The 18,172-nt window shown below is 40.2% G+C and overlaps 1 protein-coding gene across 1 annotated transcript in view; it reads right to left on the minus strand.

The window, feature by feature from the left end:
* LOC131984111 (voltage-dependent T-type calcium channel subunit alpha-1I-like) overlaps nucleotides 1-17,827 on the minus strand; it is a 240,450-nt gene extending 222,623 nt beyond the window's left edge. The window contains exon 1 of the mRNA XM_059348992.1: nucleotides 16,819-17,827. The gene's annotated coding sequence lies outside the window, so the exon portion shown is untranslated. The remainder of the gene's footprint in view (nucleotides 1-16,818) is intronic.
* Nucleotides 17,828-18,172: the final 345 nt, after the last annotated feature.

The raw sequence follows: 18,172 nt of genomic DNA on the forward strand, positions 1-18,172 counted from the left end.
AACAACTACTCTTTCATAGCATCTAAAGCAGTGCTATCCTATACAGCACAATGCAAGACTTTACAGTCCCAGGCTCAAGTATGTGCTGGTGGGCCCCACCAAAGCAGCCAGTGTGCTACCTGCACTAATGGATTTCATGTTCCTCTCTTTTATTTTTGCCTTTTTTGCCCATAAATTTGTTTCCCAAAACAGTACTTATACCTACTTTTTTATTTGGAACTGACCAAATAATTTAGTTTGTGTTCTTAAAACTTAGTTTTAGATTTACATTTAAATTTAATGTGCTCTTCTGTAAAAACTTGAAGGCTTTTGACTGGTCAGCATTGAGACTTTATTATTTTATTTTATTACCGATATTATTTAATAATTGAGTTGTCCATTTTGTTTGTGTTCTCCTGTTACACTTGAAGCTTCTGACTAAGTAAGAGTTAAAATTTAAGTTTGTTATATATGCCAATTGTATTTATTTGAAATTCAGTTGTGTTCTACAGTACACTTTTACTGTTCAGCTTCTGACGGAAATCAAAATTAACCTAGTGATATCTTTACAGCTTGTCCAAAATATTGATTTGGTTTATATCAATATATATATATATATATATACCAGTATCGGCTGATATGAAAAAAATGATCATGACAACTCACACAAAAAAATTCTCACTTAGATTTAGTGGGGGGGTTTGACAAGCGATCACCTTTTTTTATGTGGCCACATTTGGAGGTATTCAACACTCTTTTCCAGAAAAAAATAATCATCGTATTGAAAAAAAAAAGAAAAAAAGTTGTTCAGTGACCAGCAGTGTTTGCAGGCTGTTGATCGAAAAAAAAAAAAAAAAAATATGTGAGAGTAAGACTTTTTGTCTTTTTTGCAGTGGTATCATAAGAGGTAAAATTCTGTTTTTGTGACTTTAATAAACAAGTAAGAGGGCAAGCTCATGGTGAAAATCAATGTCAAACAAATAGACATTCATAAAATATCAAAAAGCAAAGGGGCAATGCTAGTCAATCATACAAAGGCGGTAGTTGTGATATGATGTCTAGATATTTGTCGTCATAGAAACTAAACCCACATGCAGCACTTTTTTGATGAAGCGCGGGAATATAGCGCTCCCCAGGACCCTGCCAGAGAAAACATTATATGTACAGAAGCCCCAAGTTCCCAGCAGCAGAGGACCACTGAAGTCCACAGGATGAGAGTATATTTTAATGAGCTGTAGGAGTGGGTCTGAGTCCACTGACACTCCATGCTTTAAGCACACACTCTGCTGCCATGATTACTTGCTCCATGCCTTCATCACACTCCATATATTGAACACATGCACACGATCAACTGCTGTAATTTCGCCAAAATACCTCTCTGGATTCAGGTGCACCAGAGCTTTTAACCCTGAAGAAAGCCCAGGGCTGAGATGTCAGTGTCAATCAGTGTCATGCTACTCACAGAACAGCATGTGGATTTTGATGTGCTCGTCTTTTTTTTTCTCCCTATGTGTCTGCCCTCATACCTCAGGGTCTGCACCCACATGCAGACATTTCGACACGCTCACCTCCGTGCTGCCCACCCATCCATGAACACTTAATATGCGTCTCGACTCTGTCGTGCAACAAGGATGCATCCCTGAAACTCTCCGTCTTTCCCTACATCTCGTCCTGGCAGAACAGGGGCTGACTTAATAGAATTCATAAAACAAAGAAGGGATTGATTGGTAAATGAGGCGTGTGAGGGGGGCCAGCGTAGAAATTAATTACTAGAGCGGCACAGTACCGGCTTGTGATCAACAAGCGTGGACCTGTGGATCCTTCTGTGTGTGTGTGTGTGTGTCTGTATGTATGTGTGTGTGTTTCCAATTAAATGCAGTGAAATTGAGAGACTTGGCCTGTAGGAATCTAATTACCAGAATCCTTGGGGGGAAGGAGGACAGAGTGCCTTCAATGTGTCAGCACATCTTGCACGGAGAGAGTTCGAGTGTGTGTGAAAAAGAGGATGTATGTTTATGTATTTCTGCAGGTGTGAATGTGTCTGAATTAATTAAAGTATTTCTGCATCAGTGATTGTTTATTGTTTATGTTGCATTTAGTGTGTGGTTTTCATGCGTCTATAAGTGCTGTTCCATCCATGCACGCCTGCATATTTCAGTTCATCTCTGTGCGTTTGTTTGTGAAGCACTTATTTATGCTTGTGTGTTTGTGTTCGGTAGCTTTATGAGTGGCCAGGGGTAATGAATCAGGACGACGGGGAGGTGCTCAAAGGAACCACGGCATCATCACCATCAACAAGCACAATAGCTCCATATGTCTGTCAGCCCCCGCTCTCTGGTCCTTAGAAGAATACACGGCTGGCATTAGAGAGAGAGATCAGACAGGTAGAGTGGGAGAAAGAGAGTGATAGATGAAGCGAGGAGAACCAAAACAAAGCAGACAGTCGCACAATTCGGCTGTGTGATGTCGTATTATGCTTTTACCTGATGCTGGAGAAAGACAAGCTATTCACTGTGGAAAAGATACGGACTGTTTCAAAGGCGCTTTCTCAACAAGCAATTGACTACAAAATCTATCCAAATATTTAATTAAACCCATGCACAGATATACATTTCCAGAATGGTCCAGCAGTTGAGTGCTTTCAGACATTTAATGTACACGGTCGCCCATAAAGTTGGAATAAAATATTTTTTACCTCTTTCAATGAATTGATTGTGACAATGTGATTTATTCTTCACAGATAAAGTGTATATCTTCTCAAAACCTCATTAATCAACCTCCTACTAAGATATCACAATGAAAATTGAACCACAAGTAAGGATTGTGTCTGAAAAATAAAATTATTCCAATGTGTATAACAATATTCCACTGTATGAAGAAATATATACTGTGTGCTCCAGACATAGACTGAATAAAAGACGAGAAGAGTGAATGTAGCCTGTGGGTCTGAAAGGTGAAGTCAGTGTCGAAGTTCCTTAAAACAGCATTTTTCTCTAATAAACAGCATGGGGCGACTCCATGGGTTAAAAAAATAAGTCCGAATGTATAGATGTCTATGAGAAAATGACCCAAATTCTCACTGGATTTAACAAGAGTTTATGGTCTCAATCAATAGTTTAAAGACTCTTCAATGCAGCATGAGGTTCATTTTGTAAGTTATGGTCCTGTTTAGAGTAAAATGGATGATAAAGCAGGGAATGGCTACCTTGTAACTGAAAAGTCGTGTCCAGAGATAGAGGCTTGTTTTTGGTTTACCTTGAATTATGGCTAACTTACTTACTAGCGGCGACTTTGCACGGTGTAGCTCCTAGTCACAAGAAGGAAAAAATTGGCATTGTGTGTTTCTGAAACAATGGATGCATTGACTTAAAATGTTTTCTGTACTGTTTAGCTTTAACACCATACTGTTGAAATAGTATTGAGTATTTGTTTAAGAGTAGGAGGTCAGGAAGGTTGGATGGGTCTTTTTTCCGAACCATAACCACTACTTTTGTTGACTAAAATTACTGAAGAAGTTTTTGTTTGAATTGACTGTGAATTTATTGTGTAAACCACATGCACCGGGGTGCAAGTATGATATTACCACCAGGAATAAGAACGAATTGCAACAATTTAGAAACTTTGAGATCATACATATTGGTGGTATAGAACCATTAAGATTCTATGTATCTGTGTTTTGCAGTAGCGTACAATGCAAACAATTATTCTGCTGAGTGTGCCGAGTGGCATGTGACATCATGGTGGCTAAGTCCATTTCCTTCATACAGGGTATGGCTGAAGCCTACTCCAGAGACTGAAAAGATTTCATAAATAACCCAGATTCTCAAAAAAGAAAAAAGTTAACACAAATAACTATATTTGGCCATCCTTATAGCCTCTCTTTCTTGACTGGCTAAATTCCTGAAATCCTGAGCTAATTATTACCAAGCACTAGACCAAAACATAAGCTAGTCTCTCTCACACAAGAAAAAAGATCTCTGTGGACATTTTATCACTTAACTTTATACAATGATTCAGTGTGTCCTAAGTATGTGCTGTCACTTGTCTAACGCAACATCACATCCTTTTTTTCTATGGCCTCAAAATGTCAGCAAATACACACACGCACACGTACAATCCATCAATGTCATCTCCAGCTGATGTTATATGTCATGTAGTATGACCACAGCAATTACTCATATTTCATAACTCCTACCTCACATCATTATGATCCCGGACTAATGTGTTGTAACATGTCAGTGACACTTAGGATGAAGGAGCAGGATTCAAATGTCACGAAAGGAATGACGGTGTTTCCTGAACTGGCTGCATGTGTGATCTGACAAGGTGTTAATCACCAAATACTTGCACTGTGATTTATAGCTGCATGGGGGCATCCGTCTTAATACACACAGGAGGAGTGAAAAAAGTGCCGAAATGTACCCAATATACAAAACAAGTACCTAGTGGACATTTAGATTGATAGATTGAGAGGCGTGAACTCTAAAACACTAAAATCAGTCACAAGTATTGAGCGGCCGTATGTGTGTGTGCCTGTACTTCTTTGACAACTTCTGGCAGCTGTAATTCACGCACATGGACACACACACACACACACACACACACACACACACACACACACCCATAAACACACAGTGAGTCCACGATCAATCAATCTATCAACAAATAGACAGAGTGAGGGCTGACATTTACAGCCCTGCAGCTCTCAGAGTATGTGTGTGTGTGGGTGTGTGTGTCCTCTGCTCTATGATGCAGAGAAGGGCCACAATGTACAGGTTTTCATAAGAGAAAGACAAAAAATGTTTGCATCACATATAAAACATGACTAATAGTTCATTATACTGTTTTCTTCGCTTCTCTTGTCAATAAAAACTGGTGTACCAGATGCGCTCTGGTGCCCAGATGGCCTGCCAGATCGGCTCCGGGGGTTCTGCATTTACAGATGATGCACACTGTATTTTGGAAAGTCCATTTACAGCTATTTCACAAGTCAATTGGTCATAAATCGTTCAGCAACAAAAAAGAAAAATGAAATGGCAGGAAGGTTCTATAAAACAGCTTGAGTTTACAATGTGCACCTGAATGCACCATGAAGTCCCTCTCAGCACCCACTGCTTTCGTTCATTCTTTACATATAGTAGCTCAAGAGGAATGTAAGGTGTTTCAAACCGGTGTCTCCAGGGAAGCCTTTCCACTTCTGTTGTTTCTCTGTCAGACTCTGGCAGGCCATGCTGTCTGAGACATCAGCTGCAGGCCAGTAAGCTACACCTATCATCAAGTGTTGTTTTTGTTTATTCTTCAGATGTGTACAAGTCAGCAGCGACTTGTGGTGAAAACTATGAGAATTTACAAGTGAATGTTGAATACCACAACATTTTGTATTTTACAGTTATTTGTTGGGACTCATAATGCTCAGCTTAGTCTTACTGGGATGCCTCACAGTATTAGTGACTGGCCAGTTAGCTAGCTTGCTTGTTAGCAAGGATGACTTTGTTGTTGATTATACTCATTTACGCTATTTGTACTATACTTGGCTAATATATGGCCATAATTCCTTCAAGCTTTAATGCTGCAGTGGTTACTGAAAATTAGCTGTCATTCATCTGACAATAGCAAAGTGCTTATCTAGAATGTTTTGTTAGGGGCGTTCCGGTGGATCACTGGTAGGACATCTACCACTAAGGTTGAGACCTTGTCGCAGTAGACCTGGGTTTGAATCCAGCACAAGGTCTCTTTGCTGCATGTATTCCCCTCTGTCTCCCCTTCCATTATCTCTGTCACCATCTAATAAAGCATCAAAATGGCCTCAAAAATAATCTTTACAATGGCATGTTAGCTAGCTAGTTAGCCAATTACATCACAGTAATAGTAGCCTAATACAGCACAATAGGGCAGACCTAGACAGAACACTGCATGAGCTTCAACACAGCCAATTATAATGTGTTACATCACCTGTAAACAAAGGACCCAGAGCTTATCGGGCAGGTAGAGCACGTCTGGTAACTACACCAGCTCACGTTGACAAAGTAGCAAAGAGAGAATTAGATTTTTTGAGGAGAGAAAATTCTTTTTTCAAAACAAGGTAATGATGAAAACACAGTGATGCTGATGATGCAGTAAAGCTGCTGATGAATGTGATGATGACAGTGGCTGAGATGATGATGCTTATTTTGATGATGATGATGAACATGTCCAGTGTGAGCATGCTGCTGGTTTTAATAGTGATAATCTTGAATGCATTAAAAGTGATGGATAGAATACAGAAAGAAAGCAATCTATGGCCCTCACCTCTTCTAATATGTGACTTGATCAATGCAATATGATATGACAGATACGAGAAAAGAGTTGGGTGAGTCAAGTTGAAAGTGAAAGTGAGGAGGAGGGGGAATTGTATAATGGGCTTCCAGCCAAAAGCAAGTTTACTTTGGACAACCCTCCTCTTAGTTGTCTTTCTCATCTGCACACATCATGCGCAAACACACACACACACACACACACAAACACACACACACACACACACACCCTCTGGCAACAGTCAATGTAAATACCCTTAATTTACAAGCAACTGACGGAGAATGCTGGAGAGGAAGAGAGAACGAAGGAAGGGTGTATATGTGTGAATTTGTCCACATACAGTACGACTGATCATAAAGAATGATCAGATATGATTCTACAGCAGCCTCGTGCTCCTTTCATTGCAAAATGTGGGATCTGTCTATTAAATCACTGCTTCTTATGCAAGATCAATCTCTTGTCTGATCAGAAATCATGCATTTCAATGAACTACTTGTGCTGTGAATGGGTAATAAGTGGAATATCTGGCATGTAGACAGCAACAGACTTTCAACAGGTTTCTTGGATATGTTACTGTATTATATTCTTTAGCCTGCATGTAAGAGAACAAGAGATAAAATCAAATAGAGCAGAGAGCGTTTTTTTCAGAGATAACAAGTATCATCCAGGCAAATGTCTCCGTGACTCCAGTCAAATATGTCCCTAGGTCTCCAGAATACTTAGTCCAGACTGGTGCTGTTTTAACAGACTCTAAACACATACACGTAAAACAGGGTTTTTCGTCTTTTGTTCTCAAAAGAAATTTTCCTTTACCTTACATCTCCATTCAAATGCAAGCGCAAAAACACATTATGTTAAGAGCATCCAAAACCAACAGGTGGCACTATAATACTAAACGTAAAACCATGTTGGCCAGTCATACAAAGAAGAAGACGTAGGCCAATCAGAAGCCAGAAAAAAACTGTTACTGGAAACCTACATGGATGCTATGCAGCATCTCAGAATAATATAGTGAAAGAGTAACTGTACATTTATATGTTAACATGTAAAAAGTCCTGTTAGCAAGGTTAGAACCAGCACTATTTTTGTACACGTCTGCCAATGCATGAAATGTCATCTCATCTGCGACACCTCACAAGAAAGAGTTTTACAAAAGCTCTAATGTAAAAAAAAGAACAAAAAGAAGAAGGAGTAAAAGTCACATTTAGTTGAAAAGCTTACAAAAAATATCGACGTACATGTGGACCACTGGTGAACTCTTGACGGGTGGGGGCAAGGAATTAAAAAGAGCACCAGCTTTATGCCGTAGGACAGCAGTGCACAGAAAGTTTTGTAGCATGTAGGCCGGCCTATATGGCACCGCTTTACGTCTACCTTAAGGCCATTTAAGAAGGCACTTCATGTTTTCTCTAGTAGAGCTCCCTAAAGAGAACTTTATAATGTTTAATCTGTCATCCACTAGGTGGCACCTATGTGGCATATTTTCTAAACAGGCTTTAATTTCAATGATTTAATTATTTTAAGGCACACAGTGACCAAAATCTATTAGTTATTGTTAGATTTAATAGTTTTAAATACATATACATTTTACAAGTTCTTTGATAATTAAATCTCTGAATGTAAGTTATGTATAGATTGCCTATAATGTACCCTACATGTGTGCATCAATTTTTTTGAAAGAAATCCTAACCCGCAGTTTATTATTCTAATGAAATATAGATTATCAAGGTTTGAAGTGTTACTGTCTCTTTGACTGAAGTCATTTACTGCCCTGTAAAAATTACTGTAATTTGCGCCAATTTTTGCTGTCAATCATTTTGCATGAATACTTTCTCTTCCAATAACAGATGAGTCATTACAGAAGTCTTTTCTAAGTTATGATTGATAATAAAAATTTCCAAGAAGAGTTTAAAAGCTAAACTATTCGACTACATAACCATGCATATACCTCGCAATTGCTAAATGATCCATTAATCATGTAATCAACCGTGCAGAACGTCATCAGACAATAACGCTAAGCTAGTGCCACTCTGACTCCTAAAAGGTCACACGTCCTCATGGCGGGGGCCCGTTTGTTCACATCAGCGAGCAGTGAGCAGAGTGGGGTTGAACGACGGGATGTGGTGTCCGTCAAAATGATTTAGTAACGGTAGAGCGCGCCTGAGATGGCCTTCCTTACTGGTGTCAGCCCTGACAGGTGACAAAACAGCTGCAGAACAGGCACGCCAAGGGACCACGTGTGTCAGAGAGAGCAAGAAAGAACAGGTATGTGGGAATGCATCTGTGCTACAGTTTGTGATAAAAGAGATAGACTTGGATTCAATACAGAAATATCAGGTGATAAAGTGTTACCGACAACAAGAGGGTGTTTTTTAGGTCAATAAACACACTTACACTTCTGTAGGTTCTTTGACACCACAAATCACAAACACTGAGCAGGCTGTTTAATGCCAGAAAGCTCAGATTTACAGAATTAAAAGGAGCTTGGAAAGGAATAAAAATGGTGAAGTGGGGTAGGTGTGAAGTTTTGTGTCAGGTTAGTGTAACTGATCATTAATGTGGCGAGCAGGTGTGAGGTTGGAAGTTTCTGGGGCAGCGAACATACTGAGGTGCCTTCTGGGGGTGTTGTGGTCCATATTCAACCAAACACCGGTGAGCAGGAGCATACTCTCTCTAATACACAGTCTTTTCCTCAAAAAGCAAGCTTTTAAAGAGCTTCCAAAACAGTTATCTGTCCAAATAACTACTGATAGTAAAGGAAGTAACATACTGTCACATCATAAGTCTTCACTGAACTTAAAAGAAAGATTATTTGCATACTACTAAGGTAATCATAAAGATACCCCTGTAGCCAGTTAGCTTATCTTACCACAGAGATTGGACTGGGAAATAATACTATCTGCAAGCCATTTAGAGCCGTTTCCAGTCTTTGTGCTAAGCTAAGCTAACTGCTACTGCCAGTAGTTTTGTTAGACAGTATTTGTTGTCGAGCTATCTGTATATTTAATGTATTCCAAGTTCAGAATTATAATTACATTTTATATATACAGCACAGATAGATCTTTGCAACTGGTGATGTTAAGGTCAAACACTTAAACACTTTATTGCATATAAAAAAGAAATAATCGGCAGGTGGGGACTCAGGTCACAGAGGCAGAAATGTAAAAGATGACTCATTCAAATTCCTCTACCTTGCACAAAAAGATAAACAGCACCAGTTTATGTTTACATTTTCAGAAATTATAAATCAGGAGAAAGAAATCATTTTGAATAGAGTTAAATATTCCATTATCTTTCTTGCACAGTATTATAGGATGCCATGGGAAAATCTAAATTCCTAATCCAACAGCACATTTTATTCACAGAGTGAACTACAGCCTAACCAGCAACTATCACCTGTCATGCATTCAGAGGAGTGCACAATAATCCCTGACGTAACAAACACATTCTGAATACATACACATCCTCACATGCTGTGCGGCGTACAATCATCTATAATTGGGATGTTGTGTGACGGGGAGACTGCTGCTTGTCAACAGGGATTAGCTGCAGATGTGTGTGTGTGTGTGTGTGTGTGTGTGTGTGTGTGTATCCATTGTTGCACCTGAGCACACGGAGTGAAAGCACCTGGATTAGATGTGATACTGTAAGGACACATCGTGTACATGCAGTCACATGAATGGAAGCGTCTAAACAAGCGATAAAAAATACAGATGCTACACGTTCTGTTCTCTTCTGGATCCAGGTGTAAAATCATGGCTGCAACTACATGTATGTGCACACAGACACTATTGAATTTCATTATATCACCACTATTTTGCCTGCTGACTGTGCCTCATGTCAGGCAAATGTAGAAAAGGACAATAGATGTCACATAGAATCGGCTTTCAGAGGAAAAAGCCATTTCAATTCTAACAGCAAGGGCTTATTTTCTGTCCAGAAACAGCAACTTTAACTTTTCCTCACCAGGTATGATCATACCATTAAAGAAGGGTTGCATTTCCCAGTATCATACACCTAAATCAGGTGCCTCTCAGATCAAGGGTAGAGAGAAAAAAGCAATACATGATCAAAACATGGGCTACGTTACTGCTTGAAATTATGCACAGGCCCACCATGGCTCTGTACAAGTTATTGGGAACAGAAAAATCTCACCCTTTCCCAGAGGCAGTGATGATCAACTCACTGCTCCACAGAGTGGCATATTGGGTTACCACAGTTGTGCCTTTTGGCTTAAATGAAGAACAGAATTTGGCATGTTTAAGTTGTACTTTATGGAAGCAGTACTTTTCTGATTTGTACATTTAAGAGAAATCTATGTTCTTTTTGCTCCTGATGTAAATGTATAAATGTATGGGTATAAGGGCACTGAAATTACACCTCCCACTTATGGATTCACCATCCAATATAGGTGAAATCCTGTTCAACCAATTATCCAATAAGAATTCCACACCTGTAGTAGGCTAAGTCTATATGTTTGGCTCTTTGTTCTCTTTGACTCTGATAAAGACAGAAACATTAGTCTGTTTACACAATTAAAGGCTGCAAATTAATCAGTGTGCTCCAGTCCTTTCTTTTCTCTTGGCAGCAAACATTATCATGTCATACCCTACAAGTGAGGCAATCATCATATAGAGTAGACCGGTAAATATTTATTGTTTGTTTCAGGCTACCAAGCAGAGCCAGGAGGAACCTAGAAGTCCTGATGAAGCCAACATTGCCCATGTTGTCATCTGCTGCTGTCAAAGTGAATAAGGAAAAGGGCAGCTGCTGCTCTTTTAGAGGGGCATGCTCATTAGGGTTGAATGGGAGCATCCTGATTGGCTGAGCAGGTAAATGTGTCAGACAAATGTGCAATCTGCATTTTATTATCATTCATTGTCCAGGTGTTACACATTTTATACTGTTGAAGTCATTTCAGACAGGTCTCTTGAACGAAACAGTGATCTAGTTTTTTGTTAAAGGGATAGTTCAGATTTTTTTTTAAAGTAGGTTTGTATGAGGTCCTTATCCATAGTCAGTGTATTACCTCCAGTAGATAGTGATCAGCATGCCCCCAGTTTGGAGAAGCAGGTAGTACTGCAATGTACTGCTGTGGATGAGGACAGCAACATACATCCTTAAAAAAGGATCCACCCAAAGAATTTCTGGAGAACTTCAGAAAATCTATACTCTCCTCAAAGCCACCAGACTCCTTTGACAAAAACAGTTATTTTACCTTGCAGAACTGAGGAGTTGCTGTCTACTGCTGCCTCAATTGTTTAGGTTGTTAGTCTTATTCTTTGACTTTGGTGAATTCAAACTAACTATTTAATTTAGGAAAGTTACACAATAACACAAACAAAATAATTGATTGAGGTAGAGGTAGATCAGTAAGTCTTGTGTTCTTTTAGGCAAAATCCAAAATGGAGTCTGGTGGCTTTGATGAGCGCATACATAACAGCTTCAGTTCCCCTCCACCTAAACTTAAAGAGAGCTGTCAGACAGCAGGATAAAGTGGTGAAAATATTTTAAATATAGCATACACTTAACCCACTATCTACCTCATACAACCCCAATTCAGAAATCAGAACCATCCCTTTAAGATCTCAGTCTGTTAAGTGTTTGTCTATTCCGCTGGATGTTTGCCAACCTATGATTGCTGTTCCTCTTTGCAAACATCTTTTGGCACCTGTCATAATTGTTGAGACTGTGCCCCATGCCTCATTAAACTGTTTTGTAGTTGTTAATGTTCTGAAGAGTTTATGCATTTTATTCATTTAGACAGTCTGTTAAAATATGACAGCTATAGTTTTTCTCATTTTACAGCTGTAAAATTGCCACTCAAGTTAATGTGACTCACCTGAGCAGCTGCATGTTGTTATTTAGTAAAAACAGTGAAAGAAAATTCCCTCTTTGTGAGCTGTTTATACTATATTGTCGACCCCTGTATTTTTTTCTTTGATCTCCCATTTTTACGGTTCCTTGCATGCAATCTGTCGTGTACAGATACACAAACACCCCTGTGGTCTCGCACACATACACACCTTTGGTCACAATCACGTTCAGCATGAAACAATAGCAGAGCCTGTGGGTGAGTGTACATGAGTCAACAGCCTTGACTGCCAGTGGCATTCACAGTGACTCACATTTCCAGGAAGACAGAGAGAGCCACAGAGAGAGAGAGAAAGAGAGGGGTATGTCTGAAGACAAGATTGGATTTATAACGTATTCATAATACTCATACTTCAAGCAGGCCAATAAGCGCGTTTCCATACACCAGACTGGAATGCTGTGGAAGTCTTTTTAATACAGCACTAAAGTTTTTACATTAGGCTGAGGTGGAATATTTGGTGTATCAATAGATGCAAAATGAGACCGAAAAAGCTATTTAAATCACAAAAAGTCACACAATAACACAAAAAAACATCAGTGATTGAGGAAACAGTAACTCCTGTGTTCTGAAAGGTAAAATTGCTGTTTTTGTTAATGGATTCTGGTGGCTTTGAGAGAGCAGAGATAACTGCTTCACGTCACCCCCGCCTTAACCTAAACAGAGCAAAGTAAAGTAGTGAACATTGTATATTGAATCTGGAAGTGAATATTCTAAATATAGTCGACACTTAAACTACCAAGCAGTTTCAACTACAAAGTGCAATGGAAAATTATTTATCCAATAAATAATGATGTAGCGACTGGACTTCAGCCACCACCAGAGGCGTCATAATGGACTCTTTTAAATGCGTCATCTTCTTCTGCAACTTATAATAGTTTTCCACCTGGAGACTTGGTGCAATCTGCTGCTGATCTCAATGAACCAACTCTTAAAAATGGCATAATTTTACTGAATAGAAACAAACAGATTCATTCTCTTTTTCTCTGTTTTTAACATTCGGTTAAAATTTGCTGTAAACCTGGCTAATAAAAAGCCTCCGAGTATTTTTTTCAAGTCATAGATAAGACAAACTGAGAACTCTGAACAACCTCATGTCAGACAACATTTTGTCTGACATGAGGTTGTTTTGTCATTTTTGCTTTCAGCCATTTTTCTCTTGCAGTTTATGCTTTCTTTTTTCCCTGTCTTTCTCTCCCTGCTGGTGTTTGTCCCTCCACCCGCAACATTTCCTCTTTCTTTGTTCTCCTTCATAGAATATCGACAGTCGCAGCTACCAAACCTCTTCTCTACACTCCCTCTCGCTCTCTCTCCCTCCCAATGTCTGTCTCTCTCCCTCTGGCCTTCACAGGAGGCTCTCAGGCGCAGTATGCGGCTGCCCTCACCACACAGTTGTCAAGCATAAACCGATCATTTCACCTAACTGAATAATACACTGCAGACCCACTCCCATCCCACTCGCTGTCCCTCTCCCTGTGCTCCCTCCAGACCTCCGTCATTTCCATCTCTTCTTCCCTGTCTCCCTAACACGTCCCATGATCTTCACACCTCCTGTACCTCCTCGACCTCATCTTTTCACTTCTCTTTTCCTCCCTGCTTCGGTCCATATCTTTCTCCCCTGTTTATCCCCTGATCATCTCCTCATCTTCTCCCTCTCTCTTCTTTCTTCCCATCTTTTTCGCTCCATCTCATTTTCTATACACACACACCCTTTCTTTCCATTTGTGCCACCCCCTGTTACTTTCAGGTCATTGTGAGCTGCTGCTACAAAAGAACTATAAATGCCCTCCCTATGCCCCCTATGGTGAACCACAATACTAGATCTCACACAGCCCAGACCCGACGTCCGATTGCGTGTGTGTGCTCCTATCTGTGATTTGTGTGTCTGGGCACGTATGGAAGAAAGTATGCATGTATGTAAGTGTCTGGACGGACTTAACTATAACTATAAGCCCTCATGCGTCGCTCCCCTTCTATTTCTTCTGAGTTTTCCTTTTTAATTGCTCTTTTAACAGCAGCATAGAACTTGTTCACCTCCTGCCTGTGGTTGCCAAAGATCCTGACCCCACAATAGCCAGCAAGAAAGACTCAAAGACTCAAGCTGCTGAGGATCTTATCATGTGTAACTCAGTGTGTTTAGAGTCGCACTCACATTTCCAGAATAAAAGCAGTTTCTCAGCAGGCAAAAATGCAGCACGGGAATACAGAAAATCTGTGTTTTAATTTGCTGAGGTAGTCACTGCCATGCTTGTTGTACAAGCATGGCATTGGATGCTGAGAAACCAAATCAATAAGTTTCCCCATTTCGGCAGCAAGTTTGTTATGACCTCTGACCTGGAGGTATGACGGTATATCAGTTGAAACAAAGGGTTTAGTTGGTCAAACATATATTAGGAATAAACTATTTGAATCACAAAAGTCACACATTCACACACACACAAAATGAAAAATGATTGAGGCAACAGTAACTTCTGTGTTCTGAAAGGTAAAATTACTGTTTTTGTCAATAGAGTCTGGTGGCTTTGACGAGAGCAGCTTCACTTCACCCCATCTTAACTTAAACAGAGCTTAAAGGCAGCAGAGTAAAGCGGTGAAAATATTCTCAATATATCCTACACTTAAACCACCGACCAAATTAAGCCACAAAGTGCAATGGAAAAAGATTTATCCAATAAATAATGATGTAGCAACTGGAATTCAGCCCGCGCCAGAGGACTCATAGTGGAACTCCCCAATGCCAGATCACCAATTTTCTGTTTTTGGTTAGAACAAGCATGGCCAATGCCCACAGGCCTGCTGTGACCCCCGGTTCTGGCTGAATTTGAATTGTTACAGCCGCTAACCATTCTCAGTGGGGAGCGAGGCCAAGCCTTCTCTCATTTCTAGAATGAAAGCCATTTCTCAGCAGTGGAAGTGGAAATCTTCTCAAAACATGACCTGTCTTAATATTTTTCCACTGCACAAATGCCCCACGGGGATGTGCAAGCATTCATAAGAGCTTTTTTTTATTTATTTCTGTGCAAATTTTTTGGGACAAAAATCTGTCTTAAGACATTTGATCATCACTGCAGCCTTTTATACTAATAATGTTGTATTTCTAATAGTTAAATACTGATACTAGATATTTTTAGCAACACTAGAATTGTGGACAGAAATGCTCGACAGCATGTAACCCTGAAAAGTGCTTTTGATAACAGCGCCAGTCCACATGAGACCTGTATACAGGAGCTGGAGGTTAGACACCACTGCCAAAAGCTAACATCAATAGAAGGGAAGGGAGGGGGTTGGATATGAATGATCAGGCTTATTGATGCTTTGTTCAGAGGATCAGAGTTCACTTAAAACAACAGCCAGCTGCCTCTCATTGTGCAGCTCCAGGGCATTTCATTATTACAAGGTCTTAAGAGTGACCTCATCATTAGCAGGAATTCTGCCATTAGCAGCTTGGGCAAAAAGATCCATTTTGGGACAGCAGATTGGAGGTCTATTTCTTTTAATAATACAGGGGCAATGTGTGTGTGTGTGAGTGCCATCCAATTATATCATGTTGTAGACTTTAAGATGGCAGTTTTATGCGGAGTCACTTACAATGGGTGAAGCAGGAGAGTGGGCTTACATTTGGAGAAAAATTACAAGCAACCACTGGCAGGAGTCAAACTCAGTCTGCCCAGAATATAAATATAAAATAACAAATGTCACTTTGCCCTTTAAATGATTTGCTGTGAAAGCATCATGCAGCACTTGGATCTCAAACATCTACGTCAACGTCAGCTGTGAGACGCACTAATAAGGTTTATATGGCAGCAAATTTCCCCATCAACAAGAAAATGAGGAGAGGAGAGGAGAGGAGAGGAGAGGAGAGGAGAGGAGGAGAGGAGAAGAGAGGAGAGGAGGAGAGGAGGAGAGGAGAGGAGAGGAGGAGAGGGGGGGCGGTCACTCCAGTGAGATCATGGTCTGTCTGATCAGATGTTTGCACCACTGGCTTGACTGGGCACATTGAATGTATCAGAAAATAGAAAAGATTAAAAGGTCAATATGTAACATTGCATTTTGTTCATGCTCATTCTTGGCAGCATCAGGTGGCGTCATTAATTTGTCCACAAGGCAGAATATAAGAGGCCCTCAACAACTTTATGTGCAGAATACTGTTCAGCACCATGGACAGCACCAGAGACTGGAGAGGAAAACACATTCAACTGTGATTTGCAAAGTAATGCGAAAGAAAATGTGCCATGAAGAGAAAAAAAGAGAATTCAGTGAATAGTAGTCTTGATTGCATGGAGTCTATGAAATATTAAACATTTTCAATGTATTGCAGACTGTCCCTGGAAAAATGTTTGCTCAAATTATTGTTTTAGTTCTAAAAATAAATAATGCTGCAAAATGTATAACTGCATCAGTCTAAGCATTTACAGTTGTTATTGTTGTTTTTAAAGGGTTTTTTCATGACAACTTGTTTTTAGAATATCTCAAGCTTTTTGCAGAAATCTGAAGGTATCAACAACCAAAACATTCAATTAAATAAAAAAAAAAAGATCACTTGTGGGATCAGTGAGGCTACAGGTCTAATAAACAAGCAACACCTCTGCCTCATCTGTGCGCTCTCTGCCAGCTTTTCTTTATATAAAAGACTTGAGGCTGATAAGATAAAGACTTGAACAGGCCAAACTTACCTTGACTGACATTAAAAAAGGTGTGTCCAGGATTTACTGAACAAAACAGCCGAGGTTTCGCCTTCTCTGAGACACCTGGCCGGTGAACACCATGGAGAATCAGTATCCACTGGCCATTTAAGGAATCGGCGCACACGGAGGCATGTCGTTGAGGAAAAGCGAGGACGTGGTTGCGATGCTGCGGTGCAAAGCCCCGGTTCCCCGATGGAAAATTGGGTTGTGCGTTGCAGCCTTGGCGACTGTGTGTGGTGCGCACTGGTCTCCGCTGGACTCACATTTCCAGAAATCAAACGGCAGTTCTCACAGTAGTTTATTTTTTCTTTAACGACAATTTTGAGCCGGTAAATGTAAATGAGAATCAATATGTTGAGTTCCACTCGAAGCTGGATGCGCTAAGGAATTTGGGAACACTTTTTTTTAACCGCGGTCACGTTGACTGAGCACACTGCAAAAAATCCCACGAAGCAGGAGGAAAATATTTGTCCAATGTGTCATGTTTTAACAGCGCATCTTCTTCTTTTTTTTTACATTTCCAAATTGGCACGAAGAACCTTTCACATCTTCTCACACCATTCCGACTTGTTATTCCCAGACGTTGTATCCAAAAAGGCGTGCCTGCCTGCTTGCAAACCCAATTGCAACAGTTCAACACCTGCAGGCGAACATACAAAAATTCTTCTACGAGAGTATAGGCTTCACTTCATCCTCCTCCCGGTGGAATACGCGATGGAGGGGCGCCTCAGTTGAAGCCAGCCTCTTCATACAAGCCAAAATATCCCACGGAGGTTCACCCAAGGATCGCTTCTGACAAATGCATGGGCAAAAAAAAAAAAAAAACGAAAAGAGAAAAAAAACAAGAAAAATGTCCTCCACTTAGAACGATCAGATGCTCGGAAAAAGTTGATAATTATTCCCACGGTCCATGGGCTTATTCATTTATCTCCGGCGCGTCAAAACCGCGTCTTGTGGTTGAATTCTCAGCGAAGAGTTCTGAGTGTATGATAGAGAGAGAGAGAGAGAGAGAGAGAGAGAGAGAGACATTTAGGGAAATGGGCAGCATGAAGAAATGAAGAGTAACACAGTGCTGATTGGGGGGCATGCTCCTCATTATAAAGCGAACACTGATTTATTTAGTCCCGTCAGGAAAGTGCCGGTGTTCCAGCAGTAAATCACTCCCTAAATTGAATCGAATTGAATTGAGTGTTACACTATGTAGACAGGAGGGGAAGAGGAGCTTGGACTCCGCATCTTTCCACGCGCATGTATGCGTGTGTGTGTGTGTGTGTGTGTGTGTTTGATGGCAGTCTGTGGGAAAAATGGTGTATGGCGGATTTAATATTTGATGAGGCATGCT

Source organism: Centropristis striata, chromosome 13 (genome assembly GCF_030273125.1).
Source record: "Centropristis striata isolate RG_2023a ecotype Rhode Island chromosome 13, C.striata_1.0, whole genome shotgun sequence".
In the NCBI taxonomy this organism is placed as follows: domain Eukaryota; kingdom Metazoa; phylum Chordata; class Actinopteri; order Perciformes; family Serranidae; genus Centropristis; species Centropristis striata.